This window comes from Rhipicephalus microplus, chromosome 3, assembly GCF_043290135.1.
Source record: "Rhipicephalus microplus isolate Deutch F79 chromosome 3, USDA_Rmic, whole genome shotgun sequence".
NCBI lineage: Eukaryota > Metazoa > Arthropoda > Arachnida > Ixodida > Ixodidae > Rhipicephalus > Rhipicephalus microplus.
In genome coordinates this window covers 57713065-57731650 of record NC_134702.1, presented here as the reverse complement: position 1 = coordinate 57731650, position 18586 = coordinate 57713065, and the positions used below count along the sequence as shown (strand labels likewise).

Genomic DNA, 18586 nt, shown 5'->3' with positions numbered 1-18586 from the left:
ACAGTCTCTCGCGCGGGGGGGTGAAGATCTCGATGGGCTGAGGTTTGCAGCCACTGTCCGGAGAGATCAGCGCCGGCAGTCGGTTTGGTGACGACTGTCTTTGATGAAGTCGAGGGCAACACCTGCTTCATTGAGGGCTCAACAGATGTCACATACGCACATGAAAACACAACTACTCAGCCGGTGAGCGCCGGACAATTCCGCCAAACTCCACCAGGCAATTTTCCCCTTTAACTGATATTAAAGGAAATACACAATTTATTCAAAATGTTACTCACACTTTAAGGTGACACAAAACAACAACACTGGAAGCACACCGAACCCGAAAACCTGGATAGCCGTGTCTTCAACGTTTTCAAACAAGTACACCTAAAAGAGTAAAAAAACAATCACTAGCTCTTGTCTAGGTCAGGAAAAAAAAATGCCAGAGTTCTCGAGACATCCTCTCGCGTCAGGGGCATCGACTTAAGCCATCAGCGTTGCCATGGAGTACACCCTTTTTGTAGCGTATTTCAAACGTATATTGTTGCAAAACGAGGCTCCAACGCAGCAGGCGGCCGTTCTTAGAGGACATGGTCTGTAGCCAGGTGAGAGGACAGTGGTCCACTTCCACAATGAACTTGCTTCCGGCAATATAACAAGCCAGTTTCTGGACTGCCCAAACCAAGCACGCACATTCCTTTTCGCTAGCGCTGTAAACCTGCTCGCGAAGGGTGAGTTTCCGGCCAACATAGAGGACGGGATGCTCTTGATCCCCCTCATCCCTTTGACTAAGAACTGCCCCCATGCCTCTATCACTAGCGTCGCATTGGACTATGAAAGGCCTCGAGTAGTCCGGTGAACTAAGCACAGGTTGGCTCTTAACACTCGCTCCATCACGGAGTGAAGCTTTTCTATCGAGTTAGACTGCGGATGGTAGACGGAACTATGCAATAATTTCACGCCACACCGCTCTAGAAAGGTTGTCGTTAAGGCACTCGTGAAAATGGTGCCCTGGTCTGATTGTATCTCGGCAGGAAAGCCTACCCGGGCAAACACGGACAGAAGTGCGTTCACTACTTCCACGGAACTTAGCTCTTTTAGCGGGACCGCCTCTGGAAATTTAGTAGCTGGGCAGATTAAGGTCAGGATGTGACGGTAGCCTGAAGTTGTCTTGGGCAAAGGACCTACTGTGGCAATTACCAACCGACGAAAGGGCTCAGTGATTACGGGTACCAGCTTCATTGGAAATTTCGCCTTATCTCCCGGCTTACCCACTCGCTGACACACATCGCAAGATTTTACAAACCTCTCTACATCTTCAAAGCATCCAGGCCAGTAGTATTCCTGTAAAAGACGATTTTTCGTCTTCTTTACGCCTAAGTGGCCTGACCATGATTCTCCATGCACCAAACTAAGCAAATCCTGACGATACGCCTGAGGTACGACTACCTGGTCAAACTCTACTCCTCGCCTATCTAGATATTTTCGATAGAGTATGCCGCTCCTCTCTTGAAATCTCACATTTCGTTTGGCGATTCCCTCTTTCGAACTGTCCTGGAATTGCTTAAGCGTTGGGTCACCCTTTTGTTCGGTTATTAATGAAGCGGGGCTCACCTGCAGCAGCCGACTGAAATTATCCGAAGTTGGCATGACACACAACTCTTTTGTAGTTCCTAGTACCTGGAATGTGTCACCCTCTGTGCTATCCTCTGTACTACCAGGAATCGGCTTGGGAGCAACGGCATTTTCTATTTGCTCGGTCAACGAGGCGTAATTGACCCCTTCCAATTCGGGAGGAGGTTCAACTTCGCCTTTAGGAATGGTTGCCTCCGCGACTACGGCTTCTGCAGCCTGTTCTCGCACAAGTCGATTTGTTACCGTGGTGTCCAACTCGCAACCAGGCCCGTTGTCGATTTGAGGCTTGTTTGCCTCAGTGAATGTTGCTCTCGCAGCCAGCGCACGTGCCTTTGATCTAGTCAGTGCCTGCACTATGCCTTCTCCCAACGTTAGACCTTTCTCCTTCAGCATTTGATCTGACTTATTTGAAAATAAGTAAGGATACTGAGGGGGTAGATATGGCGATACCGCGGCTTCCGTTTCCAACGTACCAAATGCGCCTTTAAGGACAACTTTAGCTACGGGGAGGCACTGACTGTTTGCTTCTACGGCTTGTCTAATCCAGGCACAGTCTCCTGAATACTGTCCGGACTGAACAAAAGACGGATGAACTACGTCCATAGTGGCTGCGGAGTCTCTAAGAACCCGACACTGCTTGCTGTTCACGGTAAGGTCGTACATATAGGGCTCTAACAACTTCATGTTCTCGTCGGCTTCATTTATAGATAAAAAGGCCACCTTTTCTTTCGGGAAGTCTTTCGCGAAGTGCCCTGTTTCATGGCAATTAAAACAAGCAGCCGGTTTTCTCGCCTCAAATTTCCTTTTGCTTGCCTCTGCCGACGCCCCATGGTTAGATGAATTGTTTTCCTCACCCTTTTGTGCGAGACTTGTTGGTTGTTTTCTAAACGGCGCCTTATTCGGCCGTAGGAATTTTTCCCTTTTAGGCTCGCTGTTTGCCCCGAGGGCGCGGCGCGTAACGAATTCTTCAGCGAGCTCTGCGGCTTTTGTTACGGTGTTCACGTCTGGTCTATCCTGAACCCAGAACCTCACCTTTTCTGGTAACCTTTGATAGAATTGTTCCAGACCGATACACTCGAGCACCTTGTCATGATTCCCATACGCCTTTGCCTCTTTGAGCCACTCCCCCATGTTGGCCATTAACTTGTAAGCAAACTCCGGGTATGAATCATTGCTCTCTTTTACGGCGTTGCGAAATTTTTGTCTGAAACCTTCCGCTGACAACCTGTATTTCTTGAGAAGGCTCGACTTTACCTCACTGTACTCGTCAGCCTCCTCTTTCGTGAGGCGCGCGATTACTTCTGAGGCCTCCCCCGGAAGTAGGGACAACAAGCGTTGAGGCCACGTATCCTGGCTGAAACCTTGCCTTTCACAAGTTCTCTCAAAGTTGACGAGAAACAGCCCAATATCCTCCCCTAGCTTGTACGATCTCATTAGGTCCGTCATTTTGAACCTGACCCGCTCTGCGGTACCGGATGCCTCGCTGCCTCCTGCTCTACTATTATGGCTAATCTCTAGCTCGAGGCGCTTCATTTCAAGCTCGTGCTTTCGCATCTTATCTGCCTCGGCTTCTGCCGCTTTCCTTTCGGCCTCCGCCGCCTTTTCTTCGGCCTCGGCCGCGGCCGCCTTTCTTTCGGCCTCTGCCGCTTGCCTCTCCTGAATCTCCTCGACACATTCTGACAGCTCGTCATCCTCCGCCCCCAATGCGAGAATCGCCTCTATCAGCTCTGGCTTTCTTTGAGAGTCCGACACCTCCAGATTCAACTCCCTTGCAAGAAGCAACAACATGGACTTTCGCAGGGATTTCAGATTCATGGCTGCCTCCAGTACCGCTGTCTCTGTTCCACAAAGATTCCTGTCCTGCAACTAATTAACCTTGACGGCAACGACTGCTCTAGATACCTGCCTTGCCTCAAGTTTTCCGTTAACTTAGTCTACAAATAAAGCTCCAAAAGCTCTTACACGGAATCCTGCCCTGTCACTGTTAACCTTGACGCCACTGACAGAAAGAGCTTAACCAAGTTATCACACAATTTCTGCCTGACGCAAGTTACCTGTTAACCCAATGACCAAGACAGCCCCTCTCTACCATCTTTTACTTAACACATAGAGTAAATGCCTGGTAAAATTTAACAGAGAAAGCCGGCACTCACCCAGTTCGCAGTCATGTCTCCGGCGTCGTGCCTCTCAGAAGTGCCGTTCGATTCCCTCTGGAAGTCGATGAGCTCGTGTCCTCCTTCTCCTGTCGTCCCGTTGTTGAACTTCGGGCTCACTCCGTCCAGTGGTCGCTTTCGGGGTTATCAGCATCCCACCGCTGCCACCAGTTGTTGTGACTCCGGGTCCTGCCGGTCTCGTTTTCGGTAGCTGGCCCCGTCGCAGGATCCATCGTCCAACAATTCAGCGAGAAGAAGCGCCCGAACGAACAACAGAGATTTATTTACATGTGGAGAAGTGGTCAACTGACCCAAAGAGAGAAGAGTGCATGGTTACAAAACGTCTTCGGCATTTTATAGCGCCACGTTGTTGACACTGGGCGCCTTGTCCGCATCGTCAGCCAATACGGTGTCGCCGGCACCTCGGCCACGAGGGAGGGGAAAACACCTCTCACAACACAAGGAGTGGCACAACCCAACACGAGGTCCATATATGGTCCCGGCGCCCCAAAATGTTACCAAATATGGTCACGAACGCACAGCAGACCCCGTAGCTCTCCCGGCGAGGAGGAACCCGAATGGGGAGGTGGGGGTGGACGACACCGTCAGGTCAAGAACCGGTTCTCCCCCAAACTCTCCCTGCTTGGCTCCCCAGGGCCGGTCGTAACATCGCCCAACACAAGTTCAATCATTCCTCAAGCAAAGCGGGAGTTTTAAAAGTGGAAGCGAATGCTGTAAGGGACAAGTTTAGGCAGCGTCTATGAAACCCGTCGCACGAGAACGCTTATATGACGCTTCCACAAACTTCATCAGACCTATAACAACACTGTTTGTTGGCGGGCCAGTTAGGGCAGTGGGAGCAGTCTGACAGATGTCGATGCTGTGAGACAACAGATTATGTATTTCGTCCGAAACCACTCATGCAGACGCGAACAAGAACAGGCGCGACCATCTTGTGATCTCGTAGTTCGTAGTTCTTGCCTGTGTCGCTAGGGACTTGTGTCACATATGAAGTGCTGCTTCTGAAATAAAATTATTCGCGAGTGTAGCGAGCGTCGTGTTTTCTTGCACTCTGTGTCCCTGTCAAATTTGTGCTACTACACCATATGTTAAAATGACGTATCATGCTTGTTGCGTTGCCGTCGTCATCGTCTTCTACTGGTTAACATGCATAGTTGGCCTGACAACAGTCAGAGTATAGCTTCCAGTCCCGTCTAGGTGCAGCCTATACCAACGTCGTCTTCTTCGATAAGGAAGCTTAAGACAGCCTTTCGGGTATATAGTTGGCTGAAACGACAACCTCCACGAGATACAACTTTCGTGCAGGAACACGAATGGCGCGTAAACAGGTTGGAACACGGAAATAGACGACGCGTTCAGTTGGTTGCTCCAAAGGTGCTGCACGCAACTCTGTTGAACGCGGAGAGCGGTGTCTTTAAGACCTTGCCTCTACGCACAAAGAGCAATAAAGAAGGTGAATGTAAAGGGGGAAAACACACACACAGGAGTAAGCTGAAAACGAGGAATCTTTCTTTTTTTTCTTTTTTTTTCCTACGGGAGATATGCATGAATAATGAACGCGTAGCGCGAACTACAAAAGCCCGGGGGAAAAAGGTAGATCTCTGGCGGGCTTCTAGAAGGAATGAAAGAAAGTGGGGGAATGTGTGGGGTACGTACGCACGCACAAACGCTCGCTGACCCAAGCGCACCGGCAGCACCCGCAGGAAATCCGAGCGACCGCACTTGCTGTCCTGAATGCATCGTGCCGGTCCTCTTCCTCCTCTCTCCCTCTTCTCCTTCCAACATCGTCGCGGCACAATGGAAACAGCGACAGACCCTCGACGTTTCGTGGTCGTGTGGGCACGGGTGGAGTTGCGGTCATTGCGCAAGAAAGGAAAATCATAATAATGAATCGAGGGAAGAAAGAGAGCTTATTCCGCCCTCATGCAGAGTAGTGCACTCGGTGCGTGGTTCATTTCGCTCGTCACCCGGCATCAATGCACAGAGGAACCACGCCGCGCAGTGCGGCATTCACCGAGGACATCGAGAGGTGTTCGTTACGTTTGTTTGCGTTCTCTTTTTTTATTTTTTTTTTTATTTCGGACGAGGACAGCTGCTTATTATGCTGACAGAGCCACTTTCTACGGGGCGCCGTCAAATGGAATTATGCGCGACGACCGCTACTGCTCGCGAGGCCGAAACTTCGTGGCCGCGAGCGTCATTATATTCCTTTGACTCGAAAAATTTCTTTGTCGTCTCTTGAATAAAGTTGAGATTAAGATGCTTCTCGTCCGGTGATTTTTGTACTTCTCGAGGGGTTTTCCACATGAACGGTTTAGTGCGCGCGGGAATTCATGGTTGATAGCGGGGACGCGTTTTACGTTCCATTGTTATACTTTTCTTGTTTTGTATGCAATTCCAATTGTTTCACTCTACTTTCATAGAGTCGGACGTAACAGCACTCTTGTAGGATTGACGACATTTTTGTGTTGGTGCTCCGCGGCCTGTGCGCCACCAGTGCACAAAAGAACATAAAGGGACCACAATGAGTCTATGGTCACCGTCACTTGGGTGCCCTAACATACTCCTCTTTTCTTGTAGTAGGGATCGGCCACAAGGCGCGAATGATAACAGTGCCCTGACATACATCTAACAGGGGAATAGCGTACACAGAATCTTCGACCTGAATTTGCCCCCATTTGTCTTACGATGCTCTATAATGTAAGGATCGGCGACCTGCTGCCCTTGAGCCGCGTGCGGCCCTCGGGGCCCCTTTGGGCGGCTCCCGAAGTAACGTGGGAACCCCCCCTCTCAATTCCTACCTCGGCTGTGAAGAAGCCCTTTGTGTATTAAATGGGCAAGATTTCTATATCAGTTTTCTACAGTGTTGCCGCTGCTCGTCAATGTTTTTCTCTTTGCCTCCAGAGTATGCCCCCTCCCCCCTTTACCTGTTCACCGTGAGCACCCGGTCACGTCGGCTTCGTAGAACACAGTCCTCCGCCTTGGAATGTCACCGACCCCTGCTTTAAAGGACCACCACCTCAAGAACAGTAACGAAGACCACAGAATATTTAGCTATAAAAACAACGTCAACCCCGACTACCACAAATCCAAGGGTCGCGAGGACAGCGTCATTGAAAAATTAACACAATAACCAACTTCTTGCTTTTTGAAGAACGAATCTGCATATCGTATGTTTTCGTGTACGTGCTTAGTAGGCTCAGTGTACACGTATCTTATTGTTTAAAGACATATTATATATTTAAATTATTATTCAATTATTGATTGATTGATTGATTGATTGATTGATTGATTGATTGATTGATTGATTGATTGATTGATTGATTGATTGATTGATTGATAAGTACCCAATAGGCAAACAACCCGCTTTCGCTAGTGCTGCAGTCAAGGGCTGTAAATTGAGACTAGTGTTTTTCGATCTCATAATCAAGTGATCCGCAGTAGACAAGTATACGTCATTAAGAATAGTTAATGATGGCTGGCGGCAGATACGTTTACTATGTTCCACCCCAAATTGACAGCAGAGGAAACTTAGTCACGTTCTTTGCTTTATAATTTTGGGGCGCTGGACGTTTCGAAAAAGCGCGGTACCGAACATTGGCGGAACGCTCGGAAATAAGACAGTGTGGCCCCGATGGCGTACTCCGCGGTGCGCCATTACCGGCCATTTCTCATCGAGTCCGTCGAGGAAAAGGCGTTTTTCGGCAGCCAAGGCCTCGTCACAACTCACTTCATTCAATAGAGCGGTAGCAGCCGAACAGGATCCACGTGGGTTCTTTCTAGCTCCTTCCTCTAGAGACACACAAAAGCGTACTCGCAAACACACATCTCTGTCGTTTTCGCTTAACCATGAATCATGGCTTCATAGCTTGACGTCAGAATCCAGAGTCACTCGGTCGTAGGATAGCTCTTCACTGAAGAAGATGGGAGAGAAGAAAGAAATGTGCAGAGAATATGAAAAAGAAACACAGAAGAGAATGAATTACTAAGCAAAGCAAGCAGAAAAAAAAAGAAGAGAAAGGCCTGATGAGGGGGAACAAACTAAATTACACGAAAAAGGCAGAACGGACAAGAATGGAAGAATGTGGGAGGCACGTACGAAGAAAGGAGAAATGAAAAAAAAAAAAGTGGGCCACGGTGGCCGCCTCCTTCGATCCCTCAGCTGTCGGTTGACGGCCGTCGTAACCACGTCACGCGCTGCGACAAAAGCCCGCGGGGTCGCACAAGGCGCGGATTGAGAAAGCGGCACCCCTGGAGTCTTTGAGTGGAAGCCTTCGCGCGTCCTTGCTCACGTGTGCGGTGTGCGCTTGCTGTGTTTGTGGCATCCGCGCCGCCGCATCTATATATGGACGACGACATTGCCGACGTGTTCGACATGGGTTATTGTGCCCCGAAAGGACCAACCTCTGTTTGCTCGTTCCGTTTTTTTCTTCTTCTTCTGCGCGCTGCCCCTCTTGGGTCTCGATAGTTGTCGTCCGAGATGTGGATCACGCCGGGGACAGGAAGATGAACAGTGAGAGAAAGGCAGGAGTCACTCGGTCAAAGTGGAGGACTTCTGTCCCAATTTACGATGCCATCACCTTCCTGCAAAGCGAAAGGGTACAGCAGACATAAGACTATAGGGCAGGTTGCGGGCAGCCGACCTTAATCGTGGAACAGAAAGGCAAAACAATAAAGTTAAGGGACAGATTAGGACGATGTCCGAGCTACCCTCTGGATGTTCTATCGACTGCGTGGTTGATAGTTCAGCGATTTCATTGTATGCCCGATGAATCAGTTCAACATATAAAGCTTCACTTTCGCCCCGAATCAAGTATCCCAGATAGACACCATTTCAGTATGCCTAGCTGAAACCCCCTCTTGCCACGACTCACGATATTCGGAGTAGAAGGGAAGAAAACGTTCGACTACGGCATTGGGCTAAACCTTCTATAATGTGCTTTGTTTTTGTTTTTTGTTTTTTACTGGATCTATAAGGAAGCGACATTGCACTTTTAAGAGATTTATTTAGCAGACATTGTAGTTTTAGGAGATTTATTTGTACGATCTAACCGTATTCATTGATTTGTGTACATTTAAATATTTTATTGTAAATAACCCACCCCCCGGTGTAACTTCATTTGGCCCTGAGGGTAAAAAAATAAATATAAATAAAGTTGAAGCAAAAAGATAGAAATGTCAAGGAATATATCATTATCGGGTGGCTAAGAAACATCAGCAAGTCGATTACACTTCATAAAAAAATATTCACGGGAACGCTGCTGCTCACTGGACAGAAAATAACATCAATAAATTGAGACAACACTTTACCCCACCCCCCGAAAACTTTTCCGTCTAAATATTTACCGGCACTTCATTGTGCGCTGTGACTCGAAGGTGCAGACTGATTTACCAGGGAGCTAACGAAGACAGAACCACGAAAACTTTCAAACTCCGCACTTTTTCGTTACTACTTGGTTGTTCCAGCATACACACTCATGCGAGCATGCGTCAAAAAGCCCTCAAACACACGCACGCGCGAACACGTGTGTTGCTCCTTTCGTCTAAAGTGAGCCGCGGCGCACACCAAAGACGCCGTCGTCTTTCGTGTGCGCTCCACTGATTGGACGAGGAGTGGGGATCCTTGGTCCGCAGGTCACGCTTTCCAAGGGCTCCCATATAACCGCGAGCCGGCTCGGCATTGAGAGCGTGACCCGCCTGCCTGAGCAGTATATACTGGCGGCCTTGCAGCAGCACCGCGAAGGAAAAAAGAAAGTATCCCGAGGCGTGCTTTACAAAGCGCTCGACCGTGTCGCTGGGAGCTATATACGATAAAGCGTGTCTTACCTATAGTTGTGTGTGTGTGTGTGTGTGTGTGTGTGTGTGTGTGTGTGTGTGTGTGTGTGTGTGTGTGTGTGTGTGTGTGTGTGCGTGTGCGTGTGCGTGTGCGTGTGCGTGTGCGTGTGCGTGTGCGTGTGCGTGTGTGTGTGTGTGTGTGTGTGTGTGTGTGTGTGTGTGTGTGTGTGTGTGTGTGTGTGTGTGTGTGTGTGTGCAATGATCTCGAGTCTTTGGCTATTTCTTTCGATACTCAACTATTCTCTAGTTCTGTGCGAAGCTTTATTGGGAAGTGAATGGTCTTGTGAAAAGATGTGAGGATCCATTTGTGGAAGTTGGTTTTTTCGAATCAGTGGTTGTGATCTTTCGTTAACAACTTCTTATGACCCTTGACGGGCCTGTTAGAGTCTCGCGTCGGTCATTCGATCTCAGGCACTCGCCCAGATTAACCAATCAAACAAACAACCAATCGATCAATCAATCAATTAACTTTATTTGTGTCCATTTCACAAGCAGACAGAGGAGGAGCGGCGAAGAAAAGCTATCTTCTGACAGCTTGACGAGCCCGCCGCCCCCCTACAAGGGCTCACGGCAGCGCAGTGACAGTTGCATTTGTACACAAATTTTTAAAAAAGAAAGAAATAACAAGTTTCACCGTTTTAAGAGCGGTAAAATTAGTTGCAAACGTAGGTTTGAACAAGAGAAGATCAACAAACGCAAAAAAAGAATAGGCTAAGCGTATTCACACATTTGCCCTTAATTTACAAGGTATACTGTCGCTTCTAGCTCATGCGACGTAACACTGCCGTCGTTATTCACGTATAACTTGAAGTGATATTCACAAATACCTGTGTTCATTTATTTACAAGTGATATGGTGAATAGCCTATCAGGTGAAACCAGCGGGTGCAGAGAAACAGTAACGCACCTTCTTCGCGAGTGCACTCTCTTTCAAACTACCGAGATGGAGTCATTTCCGCATAACTAAGAGCCAGCAAGACCACCGCCAATTCAGGAAGCGAAATTCTTGGACTACATCCATGGAATACGTCTATCTATGGAACTCCATACGCGGACAACGTCCTCGTATGGAAGGTTATTGGTGGCGTGGAGTGTGCGGAGATCGTCTTAGAAGGAATTAAAAAAAAATGAAAACGTGCGTGAAAGGGTCAGGGAATAATATCTTGATTTTTGCGTCACAAAACCAACATGTGATTGTGAGAGACGCCGTAGGACAGGGCTACCGAAATTTCTACAATATGGTGTTGCTTATCGTGCAATGACAACGCACAGTACACGGGACTCTGGCGTTTCGCCTCCGCCGAGATTCAACAGCCACGGTTGGGATCGTACCTTTAACCTTCGGGTCAGCAGTCGAGTACCGTGACCAGTGTTCCACCACAGTGGACGAGAGAGCACACTGAAGCTCATTCACAAGTACAAGCAGGCACCGCCGAGTCAGGCAAGGTGGGTCTGTTTTATGTAGAATCAAGGATGGGCCTCAGCAGCGGCTGCCTGGAGATCGAACCATATGTTGATCACTGGAGTGGATACGGCAAGAGGAGCCGATGTAAAAAATTATGCCACGTGAGGTTAGACGGACGGACGGATGGATGGATGGATGGATGGATGGATGGATGGATGGATGGATGGATGGATGGATGGATGGATGGATGGATGGATGGATGGATGGATGGATGGATGGATGGATGGATGGATGGATGGATGTATGTATGTATGTATGTATGTATGTATGTATGTATGTATGTATGTATGTATGGATGGATGGATGGATGGATGGATGGATGGATGGATGGATGGATGGATGGATGGATGGATGGATGGATGGATGGATGGATGGATGGACACATGGATGGATAGATGGATGGACGGACGGTTGCTTTTGCGGCTTATCAAATCGACGACGCAAACGTTGCGTACAACGCAGGTAGTGCCTCTTGATAATGCAGAACCTAACCAGAGACGCGCAATCCCAATGTTTCGATTACTTAGCAGCTTTACTTTAGGCTGATTGAAAGCATTGCCATTTAAGTTATGTTCTACTTACAGTATACTTTCATTATTTTGTTTAGACAAGTGCACTGACGCGACTGCAAATTTTTTCCTGTGGCATTGCAGTTAGACAAAACGCTAATATATGTCTATAGCTCTGCCACCACCGTCAACGGCTTCGATTAACCCATAAAAACTTATATGGTAAGCGGTCTGCTGAACCACTGAATTTTTCTCTTGGCTTCCCAGAAGGACCACTGAGGGAGCGCAGAGAAACATTTTGCTTTTTTCTGACTTTTTGGCGAGAAATCTGATTAAGTGATAGACTGGGCAATATGTGGTATACACTAAGAAAGACGTTCTTGCTGGTCAGGTCTGCCATATTTACTATTCCGATAGCGTCATCATCACCGCAACCATCATCATCATCGCCATCATCATCATCATCATCAGCAGCAGCAGCAGCAACAGCATCGCCACCACCGACACGCATAAGCGATGTATTCTACTATCAAGGAAGATTCACGCCTTTTCCCCAACTCACGTTGTCAATCGATAAGAAATGATCTATAATCACGGCAGTTTTCGCAAGGCTACATCAAAATTAAATTATGCCAAACAGTGAAGAAAGACTTGTCGTCTCAATTTATCGTGTTCTCGAAGGCAGACAATGGAAATAGTCAGATGAGAATAGAAGCACCAAAGTACTATAAAAATTTTGGGCGTTTTTTTTTTCAATTATGTTACTCTCACCCCCCCCCCCCCCAAAAAAAAAATTGTACGTTTTTTTTTATCAAAGTGGAAAAGAAAGAACTACGCATCGTGTCTGATAAGGTTTTGTTATAAGATTTCGCTTCAGAATATTCCCAGTAACATATATTTGGAAAACCGAGCTGGCCCTATAAAGACAACAAACAATCCACTGGAATATTTGAAATCGCTTATTGAGACACGTCAGACATGCATGGCACATAAATAAGTAAAGAGACGTCCCTTTTATGTTCCCAATACTTCCGAATATTACATTTTAAAGATGACCTGGCTGCACTCAGAGCGCCGTTGTAACGGTTGGGAAATGGTTAGGTTAGGGCGGGAAAACTAGCTTCAGAGTTTCAGCTTGTTAGCTAGAGCGCTGCAGAGCATCGATCGATTCAAACTCGAAGCCCGTGTCCCAGCTCAACAAGATAACAAAACGACGGGAACAATTTTCGTTGTGTGCGGCTTCGCATTAATTAGTTGCTCCCCGATTGCGAGTGCATGCTCGCATACGCTGTCGGGTATAGAACTAGCGCTTGAGTAACACTGCCGGCGGCCTCTTCCGCAGGCTTCTTTCTTTCTATTACGCGAAGTATGGGGAGGCGTAAATCTATCGTATACAAAGTTTGTGCTGTCGAAACATCGCGGTATAACGGCGCAAGCAGTATGCAAGACTGTTGCGAAATCGTCCACCAGTTAGGTTACATTTGTTTTCTGTTTTCTTTATAGTTGATTCATTGTAGCCTACTGCATTTTGCAATGGTGGTGTCGAGAATGTTGAGTGTCTTTGTAAATGTTACGGCACATGGATGTGGTGTAGAGATATTGTTTCGTCCACTTTTTTTTTTTTGCCTCTGTGTCACTTCTTGCGTTAATTCGTATCTCGACTGCTCTCAATTATTTTCGTTTTTCGACTTTTTTTGTTTCTATTTTGTCAATGAAGGCTTTTATACACTTAGTAAAACTCTCGCGTTATTCTGCTCTTTTTTCTTTTTGCGTGCATGGCATTCAAAGCTCAATCAGAGGAAATTATCAGAGGTATAAACATAATGAACATTTCTATACTTGTTTACTAATCTTCAGCAGTTCCGTATATGTGAGGCAATCAGTTATTGCACAATTTCTGTCTAATCTTATTCAAATTACCTCAGGTTGTCTCTACGCAGATGTTCGTTTTGTCAAGAGTACACACATTTCTTTTCTTTCTTTTCTTTGGCGAAAAGCTTAAAGCTTAATTTGAATGCATTTGACAGGTTACGTAGACTTCGGACTGTCACCGCCTTCATTATAAGCAGCGAAATATAGGAAGCGCCGTTAAAGCCGGCTAATGCAAGAATGAAAGAATGCTAAGAAAAGGCAAGGCAAATAGCTTAACCAGAGAGGGAGAGAGAGGGGGAGAGAGAGGGAGAGGGGGGAGAGAGCGGGTGGGGGAGAGAGAAAGGCAAATCAAAGGCAGGGAGGTTAACCAGGCTGTTTACGGTTCAATACCCAACGGGAAGGTGAAAAGGGGAGAAAAAAATAGAGAGAATGAAGAAAAAATCACAGCATATCCACGGAGTGAATGATGATGAGTGGAGCGAAGCGTCCGTCAGCCCGTCCGTGCTACCGTCCATCCATTCGTTCTTGCTTCCGTCCATCCGCGCGACCTTCCGTGCGTCCGTCCATGCGTCCGTCAGTATACCCGTCCGTCCATGTGCCCATCTATAGTGAACACTCCAAGTACCGCCATCTCGCATCCCCTGTGGCACATACCCGCTCGGCGCGTCCGTCCGTTCATCAACTAGTCCATTTGTCCAAGCGTCCGTCCGCGCGTCCATCTAGTGGGCACTCCAAGTTATGCCATCTCCCACCTCGCATCCCGGTGGCTACGTACGACAACAACGGAGGATGGACAGACCCACGCCCTAAGGAGCTTTGCCCCTAAAAGAGTAGAAGTGATACGCGGAAACACACATCAACGCTCACCGCGCGCGCACAGTCAGCTGAACCAGAGCAGAGATCTGCAGCAATGCATACTCTGTACTTGGCTACGTCGCAAGTGGGTGTAAAAAAAAAAAACAAGAGGGAGAGGCTTGCGCAAACACCACAAGGTTATTAATCTTAAGACTATATATGCTTATGCCTAACAAATACAAGGAAATATTGCCCGTGTAGTCACAACGTTGCAGTCAGTGTGGTGTTTCTAACAAAACGCTACAAACACACACACACACACAAACACACACAAACACAAATTTCGTGCTTCTTTCGCGCTGATGATCTGGCGTCATGATGTCGAACAATCAATCCGTATTTTAACGTTTTTAGCACCCACAAAATTTGGCCATTTATTTCAAATCCAACGTGGTAGTTAAGGAAGGCAACAATGGCAAGAACGAATGATAAAGTAAAAAATGTAAATACAATAAGGTCATCTAGACATACTTTTTCGTATAGAATTTCGAAAAGAAATTCTCGAAAGAAGAGCCACCGCTCTTTTCCCCCTTCGTATATACTTGGAAAATTATTTAAGGGTTCCTTCTATACGTTCGCCGTCTTTAGTGATTCCTTTGATGTCCGCTCTGACGTCACCCGAATTCAAATTTGGTGGATGTACCAGTATAGAGCACACAAAGGGGGAAATTAGTCGATGTCTACAACGGCAGCTCTATAGTGCTTCAAAAGAAAGAAGGTTTTGGTGCGTTGGTTATTCATCGTTGAAAAAAATCAAGACATGCACTTCTCCTGATCTCTTTCTGTCCCGCGTTTTGTGCGCTCCGTTTTATAAAAAGCTCTAGAGTGGCTAATTTCGACGTGTGCATAATTAATTAAGCGCGCTGAGAGCGATGAAGTTGCATGTCATTATACTGCTTTTTTCGCTTTTTATAAAAAACGTTTATATGAGTCCTTGTTCCCGGAAGCAAATATAGCTTCGTCCTTTATCGTATCAAGAAGGCTTTGTGATGTTGTCTTCCTCATCCTATGCCGTCCTTGTTTCTCGGGGCCTCGAAACAGCTCGTGCAGCGCGAAAAAAAAACTGCCACCACTAAACTAGAGGCTCATAAAGTATTTGAAAATAGCAATGCCAAAGCACCATATATCCCTCCTACGAATGTCGCCGTGAACGAAAAAGCAGGTGCGAGTACGAATATATATAATATATACGAAGCCCATATGCCCATTCGCGAACCCTCACGTGGCTTCCATTCATTCATAATGATGATGCAACATTTATTAATGAGAAAACAATAAAAAGAAGGTGGAAATGTCAAGGGCGGTTTCCCCATTCCAGCATAGAGTTTCCCAAAATTAACTAGAGGGCACTCTGGCGCTGCGATCGTTCAGCGACCATGGGAATGATGGGTAGTACACACATTTGCCTATAGTCTTCGTACTTGCGGGCGGCGAATCGTACTTGCGGCTTTGTTTATTACTGGTTACGGTTTTGTTTTGAAAGAAAGAACGAACCCTTTTGAACTTAGGGACTTGATTCCAAATAGTAAGCTTAAAAGAATAAGGTTGTGAAGCGGAAACGGTGAACATTTGCTAATTTATGTTTTCGTGAAAAAACAGCTCCAAGCCACACGAACACACACGGAGCCAGAAGCAGGTCAGAAGTACGAAAATTAGACAAATGTGTGTACTACCCATCATTCCCATGCTCGCTGAAGCGCCGTGTGTTGCAACTCCCATTGACACTAGCGCCAGAGTTCCCTCTAGTAAGTATTGTGGGAAAATCTATGCATTCCAGCACATCAGTCAGACTGCTTACGACAACATCCGTTCCCGCCAAAGAAAAAAAAAAAAGCATGATCATATAACGCACTCTCGCTATCAGAAGGCACGCAGGTTGGGCAAGTGGGTGCATTATGATGCCGCAACTTGCACAATCGCTCATCCGGTTGCCCGCCATTCCATTCTTTGCTTTTGCCCATTTCCTCCTTGCTCAAACTGTGATGCGCTGCACCAATGCGCCACTATAGCGCCTGTATCGTGCGGAAACCACCAAGGGCGCGTATTCGTTTGAGTTCGTTGAGCAATACACTCCGTGGACGGACTGTCGTGCACTCATCTGGGGACGTCCTCTCGTCTCGTGCCGTGTCGGGCCCTGTTGACACTCGGAGGCGTGGTTGCCTTCTACACTCGAGCTTGCTGTCTTACTCCCGTTACCCCTCGAGGCCTTTCTTCTCTTATAGCTTCCTGTTCACCACGGGCAGCATTGTTTGTGGCTTTGTCACGGAGACAGCGAACGATGGAGTCTGATCACGCTCGACGGATATTTCCTTCTTCCCCCTCGCTTCTGCGGTGCCATTCAACACTGCTCGTGTAACTCGTACACAATAGTTTGCGACGTATTCTGCGATTTGAGGAGACACATTAGAGCAAAGTGCCTAGTTCACGTGCTTCTTCTTGTGTATCTGTGATTGTAATTGAACACGGGAGAAACATATACGGAAGCTGAAAGCAAGCGATGCTTTGCGTCTACGTGCTCCACATGCTACCTGCATTTCATCCGCTCATTCATTCAATCATTCATTGAGTGCGGATCACTTTAGGGGCCCGGGCTGTCGCATTCTGCCAGTTGCTTCCATCGCTTAGCGTAACGCCGGAAGAACGACGTATCAAAAATAAAAAAGAGGAAGCAAGCGAGAAATAGAAACAGAAAGATGAAAATAGGAAAAAAATATGGCAGATCCCGCGTACAGTGGGAATCGATGATATGCTAAGACGAATAAGAAAGGTTGATATGTCACTTTGAAATCGGCACAACGTTATGAGGCGGAGGTAAATGATGCCGTACATGACTTCCGTGGCATGATTATCATGTTTGGGTGCTTCGTTTCCCTTTGTCATCTATTCACGTCACGTGATACAAAATTTAGTATATGCGGAGCTGGTGGAACGGCAGCGAGCACGCTATGAGCATGGTATGTTGTCATGTCCTTGCATGACACGCGTGGCAGGATTATCATGTTTGCACCAGTCATATATTTCGTCATTCATTGACGTCACGTAACACCAAATTTGGTATATGTGTAGCTAGCAAAACAGCTGCAAGCGCATCATGAAAGGCCCAAGTATATACTCCATTGTTGCGTTGACGCCTGCGCACGCTGGGCACAACAACGCTACGCTAGCAAAACGCGAGCACTCTAAAGTCTGACGCCAGGTGCGAACAGCGTCGGTCGGCGCGGCCCTACGGCAACTGACGCAAAATTCCGTGCGATTTTCCGTACGATGCGGCGTGCGGCGTTGCATGGTGCGGTGTGCTGAATGCGACGTTGCGGGACACACGGGCGGCAGGCTCCGCCCCCATGCGGCGCCTCGGCATGCAGGGTCTAACGACTTGGTATCCTAGTAATGAGGCTCAAAACAAACAACATTGCACAGCCACGCTCCGTTCCATAAAAAAAATTAATAAATCGCATTCGTGAACGACAAGCACGTTGCAACAGCGGCCACAGCTGATTGTTCATGACTCCGACAAATAGGCCTAGCATGGCGGGCACCGGCCGTCGCCTACGCCGTTCACACGTGAGCTAGTCATCGAGCGCTTGTTTTTGAAAACATTATTAGGCTTTGCACTCGTATGTAAAGCGCTAGCATACGCTATTACTTTATCGATGCCATCGATGTGAAGAGCAAAGGTGGAAGCGAATCGAGCCATCGCAGAGACGCCGGTAGCCGTGTTTACCTGCGAAATGACCTTGCATCACTGCTCACGATCTACAATCTCGCTAACGGTTTCAAAACGGGCGTTGTCGTGCAGAAATGGCACTCTTCAAACATCACTTTATTCAATCCGGTGTAACATCACGTCACCAGAGAAATGTACTCGATGTTTGTCACGCCTCTGCAATCGGCGATGTCAGCAAATCCACGCTCGCACCGCTCCAGCGACTCGCTTGAACTGGCCTGGAGCCTTGGACCAAGGGTGATGAGAGCAGCGACTGGGAGATGGCGCCACTATCATTGTGACGCCACTCGTATGCTCGCGCTGTGACTGGCTGCTCCCATGCAGAGCGGCGTGCACCGGCGAGTATATGGCAGGACTGGTGCCTGGCGTGGCAACGCCGACATGACGCGACGAAATGAACGCCGGCAAGCACGCGCACCGCGTCCCGTCGAAATGTCTTGGTGCCTTCACTGTGGCATGTTGTCATGTTCTCACATGACACGCATCTCATAATCATCATGTTTGCACCAGTCACATACCTTCGTCATTCATTGGCG

The 18586-nt window shown here is 47.6% G+C and overlaps 1 long non-coding RNA gene across 1 annotated transcript in view; it reads right to left on the bottom strand.

The window, feature by feature from the left end:
* Positions 1-8370, bottom strand: part of LOC119160046 (uncharacterized) — a 30087-nt gene extending 21717 nt beyond the window's left edge. Inside the window, exon 1 of the long non-coding RNA XR_012894256.1 lies at positions 8196-8370. This is a non-coding gene — a long non-coding RNA (uncharacterized LOC119160046). The remainder of the gene's footprint in view (positions 1-8195) is intronic.
* Between the last annotated feature and the right edge of the window lie 10216 nt (positions 8371-18586).